The 22073-nt window shown below is 40.9% G+C and overlaps 1 protein-coding gene across 3 annotated transcripts in view; it reads right to left on the reverse strand.

Annotated features, from left to right (window-relative positions):
• The window catches only part of Rab3c (RAB3C, member RAS oncogene family), a 199098-nt gene that overhangs the window by 156730 nt on the left and 20295 nt on the right, over positions 1-22073 (reverse strand). The gene's annotated exons all lie outside the window — the stretch shown is intronic.

The following is a 22073-nucleotide window of genomic DNA, read 5'->3' on the forward strand; positions in this document are numbered from 1 at the left end:
TGAGCAGATTCCAGATTTTCCTATCTTCCAAGGAAAGTCTTGGGTAATTAAGAGTCTGTATCTTGCAGCAGATCTTCAGAACCAGGAGAAGATTCTGTATTTGTTGTTGCTGTTTTATTTCTTTTTATACATGTAGATCATGACTTCCTTATATATTACAGAAGACCATATGGAGACTCCTTTCATATCTATGAAGGAGCTCATTTCACAAATCCAAAATTCACAGAAATAGTGGATCAGGTTGTGATTGCTAAAAGTGGAGACACTAAGATAGTCTTCTTTGTCTTTCTGTTTGCAGTATGCTCTATAGGACACAACCAGCAAACACTGGCTATATTAATGAATCAGCCTAGGAACGTATGTCTGTGATAGAAAACTTGGCTAGCAAGCTTAAAGTTCTGGGTTACATACTTGCTATAACACTCTACCAAAATGTCATTGCTACTGGGAAAGCAATGAGAATATATGGAGACCAACCTGGGGTCTTCTGCTTAATAACACTGCAATGAAGAGGTCTTCATGAACCATTCAGCTTTATTTCTTACATAGACTCTGACGACGTTGTGTTTTACTTCTCATCCCCCATCAAGGCTACAGAGTACCAGAAAAAAGTTCATCTCACATTCAAGGAACGATCTTGTATAAAAACTTATATGTAAAACTCCGGTGATCATAATGCACTAATAGCATTATAGTCACATACTTGTCATGTATGATATTTACTCTCTGTTGTTTGTCTTCATTTAACCTGAAAAGGTGGCTACGGTGAGAATACAAGGTAATAGCAACACGCTAGGTAGCACTTAGTGTCAGAAAGAAACGGCAAGTTCCAACCTCTAGACCTGCTTAGTCCAAGCAGGTACATATGAGGCTGTGTAGGTGATTATTTCCACGGATTGCACATATCTTTAACTTCACTATGCATTTAAAAAAAATCCAATAGTGTTTATTTGTCCTGAGATTAACACAGTCCCATCTGCTTTCAGATAAGTCTGTGAGGTTGCATGGGCCATAAAGTGTTAGCCAATGTACACAGTGGAAAGTTCGTGGTGGAAGAGGGAGGAGGGGGTATGGGGGAGCAGGAGGGGATTGGGAGGAGAGAAGGAAGTCTAAATAATTGAATGGAAAAATAAAAAAGAAGTTACAGTTCTGTTAATCGGAAAATAAGTGAAATATGGTATTAACCACAAAGTGTATAGAGATATTTATTATTGCAAGGGTTGAATTTTTTTAATTGGCTTAAGTGGTTTATTTAATAGCTCTTCAAAATTGAGGATCTGTGGGAAGAGATCTAGATCAGATGGTAGAGAATGTGTGCTGCTCTTAGATTCAGTTCCCACTCTCCTTGGGAAAAAAGGCGAAGAAGGATGGAGGGAGGGAGGGAGAGAGAGGGGTAAATCAAAAAGCATGTCTGAATTTGACTTAGTTCCATCTCTACAAGGGATTGAGAATCTGCAGAAGCCCTGCTGCTTTGCACCTGGACCCTTTCTGGGTGGCCTGGCTATCATAACCACAGCCTGCATCTGTAGAAAGGATAACGTAGGCCAATCATTATTCCCTTTAGCGGATGCTACAGTTATTAGAAGGACACAGCAGAAGGTGCCAAGGGGCAGCTTGTGGAGAATATTGGTATGCCTCCTAGTTGAATGTGTTACCTATGATGGCTCACTGTCTTGCTCTTTAACAAGCATACTACCAGGTGAGTGATGTGTGGGGATGACTTGCCCTGCCCCCATTCACAAGAAGGGGCCACGACCACAAGAGACTAGGGATAAAACTAGTGAGCATGGAAAACTGATTTAGATTGCCATTTTCACTGGATGCCCCGCCCCCACCCACCGCGTTCTACACCCATCTGTATGAGCAGCATCAATAACAGCTCTGTGCCTTTTTCTTCCTCTAAAACTCCATGGCAGTCTAGAAATTCTGCCAAACACCATGAGGACACTGTTATTTGCTTCACTGTACGACTGCTGGCATGTAACTTGCCCTGGTAATAAGAGTCTTCCAAAGAAACCTCAAGTTCCACAGGCCCCAGAAGAGCTAACCCTCTTTAGCTGTTTTCAGCTAATTTTTTCCCCAAGGAACCTTTATTGAATGCTAGTATGCGCCATACAGTATCCCCGATGTTAAAATTGCAAAGAAATAGAACAACTACATCCGGTCAAGTCTCTCAGGAAACTGAGTCAGAAGCAAATGATATCATTTCAAAGCAAATGATATCACAGTATCTGGACAAATTAAGGCAAAATGTGTGAGCTGAGAGAAGTCCCTAACTCAGTCTGGGGACAGGTATAGGTGGTAACCTAGACATTTGCAACCACTTAAAGACAAGGCCAAGATAGCAACCAAGCATCCTCACTGGGAATAAATAAATAGGCTCTCTCTCCTTTTTTGTAAGATCTTTAAAAGACCATGCACAGTTTCTGAGCGTTTGTGCTGGTAGGTTTTCCAGAGGCCCCGAGACCAGATGTGGTTTACCAACCACAATATGTATATGGCCAAGCGAAGGTGAATAAAGACTGTTTCCAGAGTCATCCTCTCCTCTCCTGAATTCCGCATCTTCACCCACTGAGTGATCAGTAGTGTCTGGAGTCCCATACTCACCTTGGCCACGTTCTACATCTTCGGGAATGCCATGAACCCCGCCTCAAACTCTGACTTCCCAATTAATCTCTGCTTGACATCAGGGCCCACAGAAGTTATTAGTTCTTCCAAAGATCACCCCTGTGGTGTTCCCATAACGCTTCTCCCTTGACACCCGCCATTGCCTGGTTACTTTCAGTATTTAAATGTTACACTGGGGACTGCCACGTGTTTTCATTCTTGCCTGACTTCAGAAGACAGATCTATACCCTTCTTCCTCTTTGAACTCATTGCCTGAAACTACTGTGTTCCCATAACACTAGTTTTTAGACTGGATGGATAGCGGTTATGTTGGTAGACAGGAGAATAAGCGCGGAGCTTTCATTTTTTCAGTACACTTTAGAGAGCCTCTAGGACTCCCAATAATTATTTTACTGAAAGAGCAATTGGTGCTATGTTTCTTTTTTTTTCATATTTCCAGCTAGCTGTATTTCATACATCTGTATAAATCTGAAGCATAGCTTTTCAATTAGAAGCAAGACACATTATTGGTCACGGACGTACATCCTCTACACGTTCATTTAGGAGAGCTACATGACAAAATTATAATTTAGTAATCTCTCAATTTGCTGCGGTGTTAATAATCTCTCCATGGCATTTGCTGACACCCTGCTGCCTCTGCTGAGGGAGGCCTCTCCCTTGCGCCTAATATGTCCCCTGGCTGTCATCTAGTGAGTTACGCTATTTCTGTCCAAACTGTCCTCCATCACTGCCTCGGAAATTGTTTCCCAGGTGACAGGCACTTTTGATCATAAATCACTTCTCACAAATATAAGCTGATTTCTGAACTACTCGGTTTGGTTATTAAACAACGAACAGCCAAATCAGAAGCTCCCGTGTATGCTGACGATGCAGTGTCAAAGGCAGCCTTTCCTCATAGTGTGTTCCTGGGAACCCTCTCAGCCCTCCTTCAGGGCTCTTATCAGTGTGGAAAAAATAGAAGGAGTCCCAGAAGCCTGTGGGTGGTAATCATTTCTCTCCATGTAAGTCAAAATGGACTGAATAGTTTTATCATCAGAAATAGCATGGAAACGAAGAGTCGTAAGTGAATGGCCAGCTAGAAACAGGGGATAACATTTCTCCTCAGTTCCGGATTTTTAATCAGTGGTGGGAGATCCCCTGACATCTCTACTTCCCATTCCAACTATCCAGAGTAACTTGTGGGATTAGTGTCAGGCCAAGAATTGTTACCTGCTCTGTTCCATAGGGATGCAGGGCACATAAGGACCTGCTGCTTCAAGGAGGCCATGGTGGATTAGTACCATCTGTGATCTGGGGAGAAATCTACCTATATCTGGAGTTTTCTTACCAAGCTACCATTTCTAATTTCAGCTACACAAATAATGGGGATTTTTCAAGTTTCATCTATTCAAATATTTGGGTTTTAAAGTTTTTTTTTCATAAGCCATATAGAAAAAACAGGTATGTCATTGTCATTTATATTGTAAAATTTCTGTGACTTTTCCAGACAATGTTGATGAATTAGTTACTTTTTGTTGTTGTTCTAGAAAGGACACATTTTAACTCAGTTTGAGAACACAGTCTACTGAATTAGGAATGTCATGATAGCCAGAGCTTGCGTTGCTGACATGACATCCACAGTCAGGAAGCAGAGAGAGAAGAAAGGTGATGCTCCGCTCATTTCTTGCATTTTATTCTGTCTAGGATCCTAGCTCATGAAATGGTGTCCCCCTACATTTAGCATCTTCCCTTCTCAGTTTACCCAATCTTGAATTCCTTCACAGACAAGCCCAGAGGTGAACGCAAATCTTGTTGCCACTCAAAATTAACCTTCACAAATGGCTCATGGGAAGCATGCGTATTAATAGTACAGATACCCTAGGTTTGTATCTTAGCTTCTTTGTTTATCAACAATGTGTTGTTGGGTATATATTGTAATTTCTTTGTGTCTCGGTTCCCAGTACACAATGGGCTAGTAATAGCACTGCATTTGGGCTATGGTAAGCACACTACACTTGAGAGGCTAGCACTCCCTTCTGTGAGCCATTTCTGTTATTACTAAATGACACACTTGCTTGATTGGGACTCAGTGACTGCCAGGCAAATGTTGGTTCTCAACATAATGAACCATTTAGATTGAGCTACTAAGAAATTATGGAATACTAAAATTGGAAGATGTTTTAAGAAATCTTACCTTTAGGTGAGAATTCAATGGGAGGTAAAACCAAAGCCCAGATCAATCTAGTCCAGAGTCCCCTTTGTTATTGCTACGTCTCATAGCTATGACCTCTGTGTGCTATTTTCCTCACATTACTCAACACGGCCATTTATCACCTAGTCACTAAGCACACTGTTATACTTACTGCTTTTACTGCTAAGCCTCAATGCAATCTTGAACAATAACAGCTATTTCCCCTGGACTTCACATCACATTTTCCTGTTGCAGAAGGTTGAGGCCTGCCTTTTCCAGAGACATAAAAAGCTTGCTAGGAACACAGTGCTGCTGACTCTAGCCAGCAGCATCCCTGTACTGGCTTCTTCTTCACAACCAACAACATTTTTAAAGCCAGATGTTTATTTCTTGTTTGTTCTTCTAACCCCGCTGTTCTTCCCCAGGGAGCTCATTCTTCTGTTTGCAGTATCTCAGGGGTGCAAACTAAACATACTACTGAAGCAAAACTCCTGCAAGGCTAATAAGTGAGTTCATGGAAAGCGAGGCAGGGAACCTTTTCAGGAGCGGCGTGGCAATTAATTGGATGCAGCCCCATGAAGGCAGGAGTTCAGAAACAGATCATTTACAACTGAGGATTCAGAGGGTCACATGTAATGGCTTGAAAGGTAGGAAATCATTATTTTCAACCCACATCTATCTGGAAGCCAAAGCAGACATTTTCATGTGTGTTTTCAACTCAGTACAATACGTCTAAATTTCCAAAGGGAAAATACTGTACATCTGCTAGGAGTCTTCCTGCACAGTCAGTTACCAATTGCATGTCATTTATGACCTGCTATCTGTCAAGTGGAGCCTTAGACTTTCCTAGGACAGGGCAGGAGTCCTAAAACTATCAAATAATGGCAATGCTCATAGTTAAAAACATCCTCAGCCTTTTATAACCCCTAATATTTCTTTCTCAATGAGCTTAGGATACACGGCACAGGTCTCAGCTGGCAGGCTTACCCTTGTGCATATTCAGCTATTCTGCTTCTGGTGTAACCTGTGGTTATTTTTAGGATCAAACAAAGGATAACTTTCTGGCCTCCTTTCTCACATTTTCAGGAGTTGCACTTGTAGTGAAAAATTAGAAATTCATCAGATCCATGTATTTCTTTATTAGGGGCACATATAGCACAGCAGGCATGGGGAAGGTTCAAAGGACACTTTCAGGAGTTAGTTGGATTTTTTTTTTATAGAAGACGACTAAGAACCACGTTAAAAATGGTCACTTTGATAAAACTCAGTAAGTGCAGAAAATGAAACGATGACACAATTATTACTGATCAATCTACAGAAAATGTGCTTAAATTATCAGAGCAAGATGTGTTTTAACTTTCTCAGTCTTCTTGGAAACGTTGTGTAGAACAATAAAATAGCAAAACTTCTTAGTGGTCAATAGATGAAAGACCAACTCAGCAAAAGTCATGCAAACTTTCGGTTTTATGAACTGTATCCAAACCACAGCTCTGCAACTTACTATCAGCCGTAAGGTGACTGCTATATAAATCCTCTGAACAGTGGTCACCCCTAGTGGATACACTAACAGTAGGTATATACTAACAGAGGCTATGATGATTTTCAGCAGGACACTGGCACTTGGTAGTGGAATGTAAATCTTCTAATGCCCAAGGATGCCAGGAGTAGGGATGATCAGCCTATCAATTTTCAGGAAACTTTAGAATTTGATTTTACTGTGTGTGTTCTCATGAATGAGTCATTAAAATTTTGAACATAAAATATGTCACCCAGAGAAAACAATTAGAGGCTGAAAAGGGATTCAAGGATTGGAAAGTCTTAACATTAACAGGAGAAAGAAACAATTAATCGAAGGACAACTAGAAGAAATGGACGGAGCGCCAAAGAAGAAAGAGGAAAGCTTGGTGTTGTGGAGCCCGGAGGAAGTCTATGGAGAGGGCTGGGGCATCAATCCAGTTGGTAAAGTGCCTATTGTGCAAGCATAAGGACCAGAGCTCAGGTGCTTGGCACCCACATAAAAGCCTGGCATTGTGCATTTGTGGAACTGCATCATTGAGGAGCGAGGGGAGAAACAAGAAGATTCCTAGACCTCATTAGCCCAGCAGTCTAGCAACTTCATGATTCTGGGTTCAAAGAGAAAGCCTGTCTCAAAAAATGAAGGAGAATATGATTGAAGAAGACAACTAAAGTGACCCTAGGCCTTCACCCACACAGGCATGCTTGCTCATGTGTGGCTGTGTTTGTGCATGTGCATGCACATTGAATAAAAAGAAACAAGTCTGTGGAAAAGGTCGTCAAGCGTAGATGAACCTCGGTGCTTGTTATTAGGATGCAATTTACACTGTATTGTGAACAGTCCCATTGGCTGGCAAGAATAGAAAGCAAACGGAATGATAGTGAAGAGGAACTGCAAAGCATGGAATAGAAGACACTGAGGATTTAGCCTAGTTGTCCTTTGCTTTGTGTCTAATACCACTTAAGAGTGAGTACATTCTGTGTTTGTCTTTCTGGGTCTGGGTTACCTCGCTCAGGATGGTTTTCTCTAGTTCCATCCATTTGCCTGAAAATTTCAAGATGTCATTTTTTTTGTTTTTGATTTTGATTTTGTTTTTAAGGTTTTTTACTTTTATTTTGTGTGTATTGGTGTTTAGCATACATGTATGTCTGTGTTAGGGTGCCAGACCCCTTGGAACTGGAGTGACAGACAGTTGTGAGCTGTCATGTGGGTGATGGGAATTGAACCTGGGTTCTCCAGAAGAGCAGACAGCATTTTTAATTCCTGAGCCATCTATCCAGATATTCGGATCTATTTTTAAGATGTGGTCTTATTTTGTTTCCTATTGCTGTGATAAAATACCGAAGCGGAAACAACTTATTTGAGAAAAGGTCTATTTTAGCTCACAGTTCAATATATGATACACAATACATAATTCACCACCGCAGGAAAGTCAAGGCCATAGGAGCTTGAAGCGGGTGTTTTCATTACATCCACAGTCGGAAAAGAGAGCAAAGAATCTATTCACAATAGTGCTCAGTTCAGAATATGCTTGTATACAGTTTAGAATCCCTTGACTAAGGAATAGTGCCACCCACAGTGGTCAGGTCTTCCCATGTGAATTAAGGCCTTAGTAGTTTAGTGAGATATTTTAATTCAATGAAAGACTTTTCCCCTAAAAGCATGATGCAACATACCAACAATGTGATTCTGCTGAAGTCAGAAGCCTCTTCTGTCTCCACTGGAAAGTCAGAATCATTATAACATTGCACTGGATTCCTAGCCAAAGAGCTGCTGTCCCCATTCCATCATGATACAAAGTGTGGTTAGCATCCTGCCTGAGAAGGTACCTTATCTGGGAACACTGTCTCCCAAAGATAACTGATTTGTGTTCCCTTCTTCCATCTCAGCATCTTTTGGTGATGTTTATGAGAGTATTTTTTTGGAGTCAGATTATTTCTGTCACATCTTATACACTACCTGAAGCAAGACAGCCTCAAATAAACAGAGCACTGAATTCCATGGAAGTAATTATTACTGATAATTATTTCCTCATGGTACATTGGCTCATAAATTTTAATGGAGTTCTGTCTGTGACAGTGATTGCGAGTCTTCCTAGCATCTGTGGGATAAATGTTTACCAAGCAGGAATAATAGAGTCTGAAGAGATGTCCTAGTCGGCCTGAATCTTCCTTTCTCATCCTCTGCCTGAGGTTATTTTAAAATAGGTGTAGGTTTGGGGTAAAGGGGAGAAGTGGCCAGGGCCCTGCTTTGCAAGTCTTGTTGTATAAACTGTGAAATCCTGATATCTGTCTTCCCTGCAAAGAAACAGGTCAGGGCAAAAGGGCCCCAGGGCAGGCAGAAAATTTGACTACCAGATGCTGGAGGGTCATTCATTCCAACAGGAATGAGCTTAATGTTGGCAATGAACCGAGAAAACTGCGTCCCACTTGCTCTCTTTCTTTTTGGTTGACTGGAGTGGGAGCAGGGAAGAAACTGGGCACATGGACAGAGGCAGCGCGGAGGAAACCTGTCTTTGCAGCAGGAATGCATCGCACAAGCAAGCCTCTGCTCTGTTCTTCTCAGTACAGAAGACGCCTGCTAAGTAGTGAGTTTCTCTGGGACTTTAAAAATCCATGTGGCCCCCTTGACACAGTTGGAAGTGTGGGGCAGTATTATGAAAACCGTTGGTTATTTAATAGGGTATGGGACACACAGACCAGAAATAATAGGAAGCCCTGACAACAAAATATGAGTGGAAAGAAAAGACTGATTATTATGATTACAACAGAGATCTTCCAGAAGATCATCCACTTCATCCAAGTCAGGTTAACATATATAATGTTCCTGGGAAGACACTGTGTCTACCCAAACTTTGTGGCTCTTATCTGTAACCCAGGCAACAGAGACATGAAGATTCTCAGTTCAAGGGCAACCTGAGCTACATTATTGTGTTCAAGGTCAGAATACACACACACACACACACACACACACACACACACACACACACACACAGGGTGATCATGCACCAAAATTGAACAAAGAAAAAACAACTAAAAAGAATATTGTACATAAATGCCCGTCCTGGAAAAAAAAATAGGGAGGAGGTAGCTTATCCCGTGGGCAATAAGGGGAAGCAAGTTAACTCCCAGGTAATCCAACACAGATATGGAAGTCTTAAGCCCTGCTCTGATGGGAGAAGGTAGTGGTGCCTCTAGGACAGATTGGTTTAGATGACGCTGAGACAGTACTCCATAATGAGATTAGCATCGTAATGGGAAGAGAAATCTGTGCTCCATGAAGCTCTCTCCTCCCTCTCCCACCCCTTCTTCTCCACTCTAGTGGGGGTACAGCAAGAGGAGTCCATTATGAACCAGGAAGAGTAGGAAATACTCACTTTAGAGTGTTTCCAATGAAATTTCAAAAACAAGTCTGCCAGCACGCTTTTATGCTTTCCAGCCTCTTGAATGATAAAATAAAGAAATTGCTGTTGTTTAAGCACCTAGGTTGGTGTTTTCCATGACAGAAAAAGCAAAGCAGTTAGACTGGCCAGGAAAAGAGAAACAGAAAATGTCAAGATACGTTACATAGGCTTTTTGTAAAGCTATATTACTAGGGCTACAGAAGATACGTTGCCTTCCTTTGTGTGTGTGTGTGTGTGTGTGTGTGTGTGTGTGTGTATGAATAAGGATGTTTCAGTGGTGTTATGATTTCCTAAAACCATATAGAAATTTTAATATCCATTCTCCTATAACATGGGAGGCTGGAGGACTTATCCACTAGCTCCAATCCTCTTTGAACTGTGAGCTACAATGCCTGGCAGAAACGAGGATTTATGACTGTTCATTTCCAAGCCATAGTTGGTAAGCATGAATGCAGTTAGCTGAACTGTCCAGGGAAGCCCATATGGAATTCGGAAGCATCTGTATGGTTGGTTTGGGAGTGGAATCACCAAACTGGAAACTACAACTGAGCCTGAGCATCAGAAGCAGGTTACAGAGTCTATAGGGGCCTTGGAAACATCAGCCTCCCATGTCTACTGAATAAGAAAAAAACATTTAGAAATGGTAGCGGGAACTGATTTGAGAGCATCCAACAGTGTTTCACATTCTTCACTTTTGAGACTGATAAACACTTGAAGCCCTAGGTGACACATAATTTTTACTTTCTGTTAGTTTCAGTTCTGAATTCTGTGCCTTGCTCCAGCACTGCCATCCTAACAGGTTTTAAGTGTTCACAGAATTTCCCACCATGCTTATATTTGGAACACCAACTTGAGTTGTAAAGTGGGCTGTAATTTCAAAATAATAAAGATACATTTATTGCTACAGGGTACTTTGCTTTTCTGTCATGTCTTTTTTAACATATTCATTTTTAAAGAGGTGATAGGGGTAAGAGACATGCTTATTGAAATATGTCTAAAACATATAAACAAAATTAAAGGCAAACTATTTGGGAAATATATTTACAGAAGAAATGAATATCTCTTTACCAAACACACTCCTAGCTATGCTAGGAATTCAGTCATTCATTTTCCTTTCTGTATTAAAAAAGAAGCAAAAATTCAGTGAGAGCTGTTTTAAGGCAAACTGTTCAGAATAGTCACAGAGGCTGGGCGAGGGGTCCAGCAATAATTTACTGATTCACAAATCTGGTACAGAAAGGCACTGTAACCAGTCCAGTTTCAGAAGGTTTCTAGCTCTAGACACCAGGAGTATGAACTTAATTCCAAGATGACAATTTTCTGCCTGACTTAAATATACTCAGTTCTCTATAAGTCATCCCTATAAACCCAGGAATCTATTCTGCATCCAAATGACACACTTCAAAAAAATTATTGGAATCATGGAAGCAGGAATCTTTATTTTTAGAGCTCACAATAAAGATGGCCTGCAGCCTCTACCCATGTCTTGTTGGACAACAGAGGTCCAGTTCTCACCATAATATATGTATCTAGCCATCAAATTGCCTTTCTATGAGTTTAACGTTCTGTCCTCTTGGGAAAGAAGAGAAGGAAGAAACATTTCTGTCTATAAATAAGTACATTCCTCAGTGGGTACCCAAGAAAGATCCAGTCCAGGACCATCTGTGGATACCAAAGTCTGCTAATATTCAAGTCTCATAGGATGTTATTCTCTATAACAGAAGCACATTATCTCATATGCTTAAATCTTATCCAGGATACTTATAATGTCTAGTTCTACATAAAAACTAAGTTCTGTGTGTATAGTTGTCATACTATGTTGCTTAGTAAATAATGTCAAGAAAAACTTGACATGTTTAATGGTGTAGGAGGTCCTTCTGTCTATGTGTTGCTTTCATTGGTTGAATAAAGAAGCTGCCTTGGCCTTTTGATAGGGCAGAACTTAGGTAGGCGGGGAGGACAGAACTGAATTCTGGGAGGAAGAAATCAGAGTCAGAGAGAGCCACCATGGAGCTGCCAGGTCAGACAAGCTGAATCTTACCCAGTAAGCCACGACCTCATGGTGACATACAGATTATTAGAAATGGGTTGAATCAAGATGGGAGAGTTAGCCAGTAAGAAGCTAGAGCTTACAGGGCAAGCAGTAATTTAATTAATGCAATTTCTTTGTGATTATTTCGGGTGTAAGGTAGCCAGGCAGGATGGAACAAAGGGCCCTGCGTTCCCCTCAGCAGTTTAGTACTAACATAAATTCTTTTTCAAATATTTCCTACCACAGTGAGTTTATGAACACCGTGCCCATTGAAATAACTCATTTTCCTCTCTCCCTCCTCATTGCCTTTCTCACTCTTCTTTCAGTCCAACCTCTTTATCTTGAATGTCACTATTTCTGCAATGAGAATCAACAGTTCCCATCATCCTGCTGCCTCACTGCCTTCTCTTTTGCCCCACTGTCCTACACACAGGGTGGCTTCAGGCTGTGTGAAGCCTAGAGTTTAAGCAACTAAAAGGTATCCAGCAGCTAGAGGTTCTATACATTCAGGAAGGAATCCACATAGTGGGGGGTCAGGACTGAAGAAACTTTTATGAGTGGGGGATAGTTTCAAAATGGCAAAGTATAATTTGGCTTTTTATTGGTTTCCACCAAATAAGAAAAACTAGTATCTATTGAGTATCTCTTCCTGTGAGGTGCATGTGCTCCTCTGGTTGTTCTCTACAATTACAAGGCAAATATTCTAATTGCATCTATTTCATGACTGAAAAAATGGAATTGAGAGGAGTTAGTTGGGTCCAGAACAAAGCGGTTAAGAAGTTAAACCCAGGCAGGTTGACATCTGGACCTGACCTCCTAAGCAGAAAGTGGTGCTGGTTCTTGAGAGGTGATTTTTTTCTCCCCATATTTTCAAAGAAATTAGTCAATAGCCCCCAACTTGAGCAGCATAAATAATATTGAGGAAAATGGTACTTAATATGAGAATGAAAAAGACATAAATAAAGCTTAGGAGGAAAGCTAAATGCAGTTCTTGACTAAATATTTCTTGAATAAGCAAGCACAGTTTTCACACCCTCAGACACATAGTGCATGGTTTCAGATAGCCAGCATCTAACTAGTAAGCTCCATGGCCCTTGATGAAATCTGGGAGCCCAGGAAGAAACGGGAAGAAACTAATACAGAGAACATCTAAATACATCTTATTCGTGTATCTGTGTCCACAAAAATATTTAACTTAGCTGTAGCAAGTTTTAACTATTGCTGACATCTTCATTTATTTATTACCCTTCTCTTTCTGGAATATCCAGATTAAGTGGTTTTTACGGCACTAGTTACTATTACATTTTCCTCATAAAAATACAGAGAAAATATTATCAGATTATGGCAGATTCTACTGCATGAGCCATATCTTAAACTTCTGCCTTACTTTCTTTCTACCATCTAGTTTTAAGATTCCCTGGGATCGTCCATCTTCCCTGTGGTTTCTTTCATGGGAGGAGCCAAGGATGCATGTGTCACTCTGTTCCTCAACCCTATAACCTAAAAGATATGAATAGCAATTGTTTTCTAGACTTAACTCGCTACCTTTGTCTAGGTAATGGTTGGGAAGTTGAATGGATGCTGCCCTGGTCTCCCAAAGAGGTTAGTTTTCTCTCCTCATTAGGATTTGCGAAGACATGCTGGCATGCCTTTGTAAAAGGCAGAATAGCTGTTGTGAATGCAGGGGCTTGAGGAAGCAGCCTCCTTTTGCTTGAGATGGGATGAGATGGTATTGACACTTGCATACTTTCATTCATTGCATGATGCAGAATGGGAAACTATTCTGAAGGGAATTTAGAGAAAACTGCTTCAAGATGTCTGAATCCAAGAGGGAAATAAATAGGAGGGAGAACAAGTAAGTAACCACAGAGAAGGAACTGCATCTGGATTTGAATAGAGGGATGGAAGACAGGGTGGTACATTCAGAAGAAAACATGAGGAGCAGGTAGACCCTCTGAACACCAAAGTATGCTGCGAGTCTTGAAACACTGATGTTTTTCTTCCAGCCAGGCAACCCTCTCACACTAGCTGTTTCAAATAAAAGGCAGCAGCTACATCAGAGTCAAGCACAGGCTGTTCTCCAGCTCCAGAAATCAGGAGTGGGGTGGGAGGTCTGCAAAGAGTCTATTCCACTACGCAGATCCATCTGATCTTAGTAAATTAAGCTCACCTCCAGCTCATCACGAACAGACACAGAGTGATGAGACACAAGAGAGGACCTGCTTTGTAGACTGGTAGTTATCAAATTAGGAGCTTATTTAAAAAAAAAAATCTGGAGTCCTTGTTTCTGGACAAAGAACAATTCTGACTTGGTAGACATGGAATGGGGTTCAAAAATCTACATCTTAAACAAGACCCTCAAATGAGTCCCTTGGAGACTTGATGATTGGAAAGGCCATGGTCTCTGTGCTGAAAGGCCTCCTCTGACACATCCTGTGGAACAAGCCTGTCTTCTAAGACTCCCTTCCATTGTTCCCTGTGAAAGTAAGTCTCCCCCATTCTGAGAGAAGCCTTCTGCAAACCTCGAATGATTTCCACCCACTCCAGAGCAAAAGGCCTCTCTCCCCCCATCTCCACTTTCAGCCTTTTGTGGCTGTATCTTACAAAACTTCCTCTAGAATTTAATTCTCAAAACTGTTTCAGATTTATTACAGTATTCACAGATGCTGGCTGAACAGCAAGTGAGGAAAAAATGCTTCCGATTCTCATTCTCTTGCCTGCAGCTGGTTGTGAATTTGTGATGAATTAATGGTAGAGATGAAGTTTATGAGTTTTCATTGGCTATTGCATTTTACTTGCTTGGCAAACTTCCAAGGGCATGAAAGCAGGAAAAACATCCTTCCTGTGCTCTTACTTTACTTCAAAGGAAAGGCTAAGAGTCTGGGAGAAGAGCTGTCCACAAAGTCCTAGTTTCGATGTCCAGCACTGAGAGAGAAGAAGACTTCAGCTCTGCAGCTTACCCAGGATGAAACAATCACTACCATCCTACTTCCCCCTCCCCAATCTGTGGTTTAGTGTCAGTAATATGCAGCCTTCCATATAGGTGATTTAGTTTAAAGGATCCCGGGACAGTAGCCTAAAGCTCATCGATTAACAAACCAGTGTTTTACAATCAGACTATCATTAGAAAAATAGGAACGTTATTCCACAATTGTGTAAAACTTCTTGTAAACTGGCAGTTAGTATGTGGTTAACTTTGAAAGAATTTCAGGATCCAGGAGTTTGCTCTCACTAGCTGTGCTCAACTCAAAACTTTACCACAAATCCCAGTGGAGGAAGCCAGCAGCATGGCCAAGTAGATCTGAAGGATGGAATAAAAAAAGATGTGTCATACTTCTGGAAGAAAACCATGGTCAGATTAGCGTGAGTTTGGTTGTGACTCCTGAAAAGCCTTTTCTGAGCGAGACACACTATGGTCACCTGTATTTCTTTACAAACACAGCTGGAGGTTTGGTGAGCCAGGGTTAGGGCATGGCTCATTCTGAGCATTGTACTTTGGAATCATCTGCTTCAACCTCTTGAATGGTGATTCTCAACCTTCATAATGCTATGACTGTTTACTATAGACCTTCATCTTGTGGTGACACAACCATAAAATTAATTTTATTGCTTTTACAGAAATGTAATTTTTCTACTTTTGTGAATAGCAACATACATAACTGATATGCAGTTTGTCTGATATGCCAACACTTATTAAAGAGCCATTCTAACCCTAAAGGTGTTGAGAAAGACAGATGTAACATTTTCTGTTAATAAAATATGTAATATCTATTGTCTTCAATGCCAAAAAAAAAGGACGTGTCATATACACTATCTGCCGTTTTTGTCAGAATTGGGGAGGTTGTTGCTTCAGGTAGTTGCATTTGAGTGACAAGGATAGGAGGAATGGTCCAGCCCTCTAGTTCTTACACTAGCAGTTATCATGATGTTAGTGGGTAGAAATGAAGAGTGTGTGCCTAGGGTTTTTCTGAACGAAGAGACACTCTAAATACTATTCAGGTTTAATTTCTGCTACAATAACTCCAGTGAGTGCAGCTATAGGTATAATCCAGGTACACATAAACTCTTCTGGGCTCTTGACAGTTTTCATGGGTATATATGGGTCCAAAGAACATGAGGACACTCAAGCAGGTGCATTACGCATGCTCTGCTATCTCTCAAAAACAGTTCTATGAAGCAAATATATGATCCATATTTTATAAAAAATAAAAGCAAAGCCTATTGCAGCTGAGTAGTGTGTCCAGAATCAAACGATCAGACGCACAGAACTCATTGCATGTCTTTTGGCTACTCTTCTGGTTTTGAGTTGCCCTTGTGTTTGGCACACTATGAGGGAGTTAATATACAAATGGATAAAGACCAGACCAAATGCAAAAACAAACTTTGATCCACAACTTGTATCAACTTTGCGTGGGAACCTGGCCTCTTTGTCTATGATAATCAGCAAACCAGGAAGTGAGCCTGCTGTAGGTAAGACTTGAAAGAAGCCAAACTGTGTGGTCAAGTGATAACCTAGGAAGCTGAGCAGAAATTCATCCATCACCCGAATGGGCCAGGACACATTTAATAATTGGTAATCCTCCTAATTTTTTACCCTGTTTCCAATTTAGGACCAATTAAAGAAAGACAATCAATTATACCCCTTACCAACCAGATGGGATCTGAGGAGGCTTACCTCCCACATCAGTCTCCCTAGAACTTTCCCATGCCAACAGCTTTGCAACAAGGAGCTTCCAGGAAATTCATTTCTCACAGTATATTAGGCCCACAGCGCTGGCTACCATTGTTGTCTCTCAGAATTTAAATGATGTGACTGACTTCCCTGGCATGGCTTTTCTCACTGGGGTACTCTACTTACATCCATATTTGTTTCAGGGCTGTTAGTCTGTAAACCACTGAAAGACAACAGATTGAAAACCCATGGTGCCCTTCCTACAGAACCTAGTACTACTCTGACGTAGCATTCATTCAAAAATACCCAATTGAGGATATTAGTGTCAGATTATTTGACCAGTGCACAGCCACTGCAAGGCTCTCTTCTCCAAATGTGCATCCCAGGGAGGTCCGTATCATTAACTCCACCTTGTCACTAGTTCCCAGACATCTGAGGCATTGATACGAAAACAATGCCAATAATAAGTGCTAGTGGGTAATTGATAAATAATCAACATATTTTCTATGGCAAAAATGTTTAAGACTATAGACTGGTTATAAATAAGACAAAAAAGAATTAATTGAACTGAATAGTGCTAGCCTGAATTTAGAACGTTGTTTTGAAATGCAGTGTTAGTAGGTTAGTTTTTAAGGAAAATAAAATCACATCATCTGATTAATAGAGGCGATTGCAAAGGGAAGTTAAGGCAGGAACTCAAGGCAAGAGCCCGGAGGGAGAAGCTGAAACTGAGACCAAAGCATTGCTTCCTGGCTTGCTCCCTGATGTACTTAACTGTCTTTCCCAAACAAACCAGAGCCATATGCTCAGGAATGGGGCTGTCCATAATGGGCTAGGCCCTCCCCCATCAATGAGCAATCAAGCACATGTTCCACAGACATGCTTGCACACTAACTTAATGGAGTCAATGCCTCAACTAGCATCGCTTCTTCCCAAGTACAGCATTGTGTGTATCAAGTTGGTAAAAACAAACTATGACTGACCTGGCTTCCATATTTTCATACCCATTGGTAGCTACAATAAAATTATTTGGATTGAATCACCTTCCTTCTTCTTTATCCTGCTCAGTTTTTGACTGAGTCACCACAATTGGAATGTTCAGGATCAGCAGACTTAGCTTTAAGGGAGCACAAGCAGAAGGAAAAAAAAGATTGCTCCTATAAAATTAGCTACTACCTATTTAGAAAAGTATGTGCCTTTTTCTTAAATAATACTTGAGAAATACAATGGGTAATTTAATATTTAACTCGTGCCATTATTTAAGCCGTATTTTATGATAGTAAATCCTGTATAATTTTAAATGAGCTGGGTAGAAAAATACCAATAGGTGATTTTGTGACATAGGCACATGTATAGTTTCATATACTAGACAAAAGGTTGTCATAATCCCCAGGCAGTATTGAGAAGAACGGACATCTCAGCATTTTAATAACATCTTTCTATGAACCGAATGATTCATGGTTGTTTTGCTCTGAGGTAGGACATCAATTTTATGAGCATTTAATAAACAAGCTGTATGGATTTGACTTCTTGGTGTGGCTAATGACTCTATTTAAATGCACAGATGTCTCAAAACGCCAGGATATACATCAACTGTGCAGTTGACTGCACTTTGGTAGATGAGCATTTACCAGTGCCTCATGATGGAGTGGATGGATGGGGGTGGAGGGTCACTGTAACACATTCCAGGAGGTGTTTAACCTATTCAACATCTTTTATGTCTTACTATACACCAGAACATCAAACTCGAAACTCTTCATGCAAATGTCTGTATGCTTTAGAACTGGAAATGTTTGACCCAGAAAATAGGAATCTGGGAGGGTGAGTTTAATACAGGTAAGAAAAAAGATGTAAGAAATAATAACTTTTTAATTGAGAACTTATATTGTACCAGACATTATGCTAAGAACTTTTTTTTAAAGAATATTTATTTATTTATTTATTTATTTTGTATACAATATTCTGTCTGTGTGTATGCCTGCAGGTCAGAAGAGGGAACCAGACCTCATTACAGATGGTTGGTAGCCACCATGTGGTTGCTGGGAATTGAACTCAGGACCTTTGGAAGAGCAGGCAATGCTCTTAACCACTGAGCTATTTCTCCAGCCCCTTATGCTAAGAACTTTATAAACAGTCTATTTAACCTTGACAGTAAGACTATAAGCAAAGTATTATTGTCATCCCCATCTTACAACTGGAAAAACTGAATTATAGGAAAATTTATCAACTTTGTCAAAACTACTGAAACAAAGATTTGAAAACTCTGGGAGCTGGTTTTGCAGGCCATATTTAGTCACAAAACTATTATGTAATACTATTGTTTGGGGAGAATTCGTATCCACGTAAGTCTAGAATACGATTCCAGTCAAACCAACCAGTGTGTTCAGACAGCCTCAACATTTGGTTGGTAAAGGCATAAACACTACAGTTCAGAGGCAAAGGGGCCTCTGTAAAGTTGAGTCAGATGTAACAAAGCCAGGGCATTGCCATGGTTCCCACATTCACTCTGAGTCACTCGTCATTCCAATCCAGCAGCCAAGAACAAGAAGCTTCCTTATAGGGAAAACTATAACCAAAGTAAAAAAGAAAATATCATGTATGGCAAAGGCTGGAAAGACACATGTAGACCAATTTGCACTGTATAAGGGAAAGGAAACTGTAGTTAGACAGATCATAGAAAGTGCTTCCGAGTCACTAGGAAGTGGAGGACTCTTCCCAGAGCTAATCACTCAAAGATGAGTCTGAGGACCAAGGGACTTGTCTTTCACATTCTTCCTTTTCTTTCCCTTTCTTTTCCTACCTCTTGCTACACAAAAAGATTTCTATTCAAAGATTTAATTTTTCCAAATCGGATCATTTAAAACTTCATTTATGTAAGACCAGTTATGCAGAATTGCCTCTCCTTTATGGAAGGTGTCTGGTAATTGTTAGATATGAGAACAGCTGAGTAGTCCTGGGATAGAAGCGGAATGGAACCTTGACTGGAGTAGCAAGGAAGATACCAAACTAGGGAACATATCAATTTCTTACTATCATCGACTGTTGATGCTCCCTGACTTTATTGTTAATCTGAATAATGATGTTTGATGTTACTCTTAATGTAACAGAAAGACTCATATGAGCTGGAGGAAATCCCTCACCCTCTCCGAGACTTAGTTTCCTTTCACAGGGTCCGTGTCCACAGCAGCATTTTGGGGTGTTTATTATAAGCATTAAGAATAAAAGCTGCATAGTGTGGACCAGAACTGACTTGAGAATAGTGGTTCTAGAGAAAGCGTATAGGAGAACAGGTTGAGGGGAGATGCTCCAAAGCTCAGGGCTCATGCTTAGACCATAAACCATTTGTCCCTTTATATGACTATAAGAAAAATCACACAGGGGAGAGGTTTGCTTTAGCTCAAGGTGTATAGGTTTTATTCTACATTAACTGGCTCAAGTGATTTTGGGGCAAGTGGGGAGGTAGGATGTGGCAAAGAAAGGCACGGTAGACAGGAAGTAGAAACAGCAAGAAAGGAAGGATCAAGGGACATGACACACCCTTCCTTCAGAGGCATACCCCTAGGAAGCAGGCACCATCACTTAGTAACCCATCCAGCTAAGGACTCATCAATGGAGTAATCTACTGGTGCAGCTGGTACCCGCATAGTCCAATCACATTTCAACAGATACATTAGCTGGGAATCAAACTTTGGACGGATTCCTGAGGGAACATCACATCCAAATGCTAACAGTGAAGCTGAGTCATGCACTTAACTTTCTGTGATTCAGGGTTCTTACTTCACAGCCTTCAGTGAGGATTCAGTCACTTGCCACATACAGCCCCAGCTAGCATATCAGAAACCATGAAATGCCAACTATTAGTCTTTACTTACGTTCTTTTTATTTTCCATTGAATTATTCCCTTCATTTTAGGTATCAGATCACTAATGCCTTGAGAGGCTAAGACATTTTCTCTGAGGATACAGAGAAGCCTAGGGTCTAGACTCCTGCCCCGATCCTCGAGTTTTGACCCCTTTGCCTGCATGTCCCTGTCTATAAGCATCTTACAGTCTTTAACTGCTTCTCGCCACTCACATATGTTTTTCAGTCCCCATAGCTGGTCTGGAAAGGTTTCCAGAGAAGCAGAGGTGAGTTACCATGAAGATGGTTGGAGATTGGGCTTTGGATCCTATTGTGGACTATTTATGTAAAGTTGTGCTGCATTTGTTTATGCCGTGGGATATCACTTTAACTATGTGAAGGTGTTACAGCTGTTTCTACTGCACTTAACAGTGTAAGAATACATTACATTTGCTCATGCTGCCTTTAATTATGAGACGATGTGTTGCTGGTGCACCTTGTCTGCCTAAAGAGCTATTGAATAGCCAATAGCTAGGCAGAGAAAGAATAGGCTGGGCTGGCAGGCAGAGAGAAGAAAGAGGAAGAGAAATGTAGGAACGAGAGAAGAAAGAGAGAATGAGGGAGGGGATAGAGAGACACCCAGGGTCAGGCAGTCAGCTGTCAACCAGACACAGAAGCAGCAGGAAAAATAGGAGCTGCAGAAAGAAAAGGCAAAAGCCCTGAGGCAAAGCATAAATGAAGAGAAAAAGGTTAAGTAATAAGAGCTAGCAAGAAAAGAGCAAAGCTTAGGCCAAGCACTCAACACTAATAATAAGTCCTAGTGTCATGATTTCAGAACTGGTCGGAGGCCCCAAAGAAAACACCTGGTACAGGATCCCTTCCAAGTGGGCCCAGCAATGTGTTCACAGGGCCACCTGCTTTCGGAACTTATTCAAAGTGTAAGTGCGTATTTCCTTTTTTCTCAGTAAGGATCAGCAAACAGCCAAAGCCTCAGGTTTCTTTAGTCCGAATCCACCCTCAGATGGAGGGCAACATTAAAGGACTCAGGATTTGATAAACAAAAGCAGATATGAACGAGCCACCTGAAACTATGACTGGAAAACAAAAAATGTCTCTCTCCTTTCACATAAAGAGCTCATCCTTGCTCTAAATACTTCCAGGCCTCAGCTTAGGAATCTTTTTGTAGAAACTCTCCGTCGCGTATGAAATTACCTAAAAGTTCTACCCCCAACTGTGTTTCTCAATTATCACAGCACTACATTTCTCCATTAGCATTTACCATAATTGATATTTTCTGTATATTTAGCCTCAATTCCCAGTTCCTTCCCAAGTGTATATTATAAATGCATTTAAACGCAGAACAAATGCTACTGAATGAATGAAGGAAGGAACAAATAATTTCTTTCAGTTTGATGTCCCGGTTCTCCTCTCTGGTACGGAGAGCCACAATGAAGGTTCTCAGAGTCCCCAAGACTAGGTCAGACATATCACCTGTTCTTAACAATGTCAGGTGGTACCTAAGGCCTAGCGAGCTGGTTGGGTCCTGCCGTGGCTCCCACACACCCTTCACTACTCAGAACCTGCTGCAACACACAATCAGCACTCAAGAGGTGTTTGGTGCCCTGGAATTACTAAATCAGGCACTAAAGTTTTAATGGAGGTATAGCATTTTTCGAAAAGGAAGCAAACTGACATCTATTGCATATTTCTTTCATGCTTAGATTGAAGCAAGTATAAATATTTGTGGATCAGACACTTGACACCTAAGGGCTATGTGTTATTTCACACGATTTCACAAATGAAATGAAATGG

The sequence above is a fragment of the Myodes glareolus genome, chromosome 15 (assembly GCF_982192425.1).
Source record: "Myodes glareolus chromosome 15, mMyoGla1.1, whole genome shotgun sequence".
NCBI lineage: Eukaryota > Metazoa > Chordata > Mammalia > Rodentia > Cricetidae > Myodes > Myodes glareolus.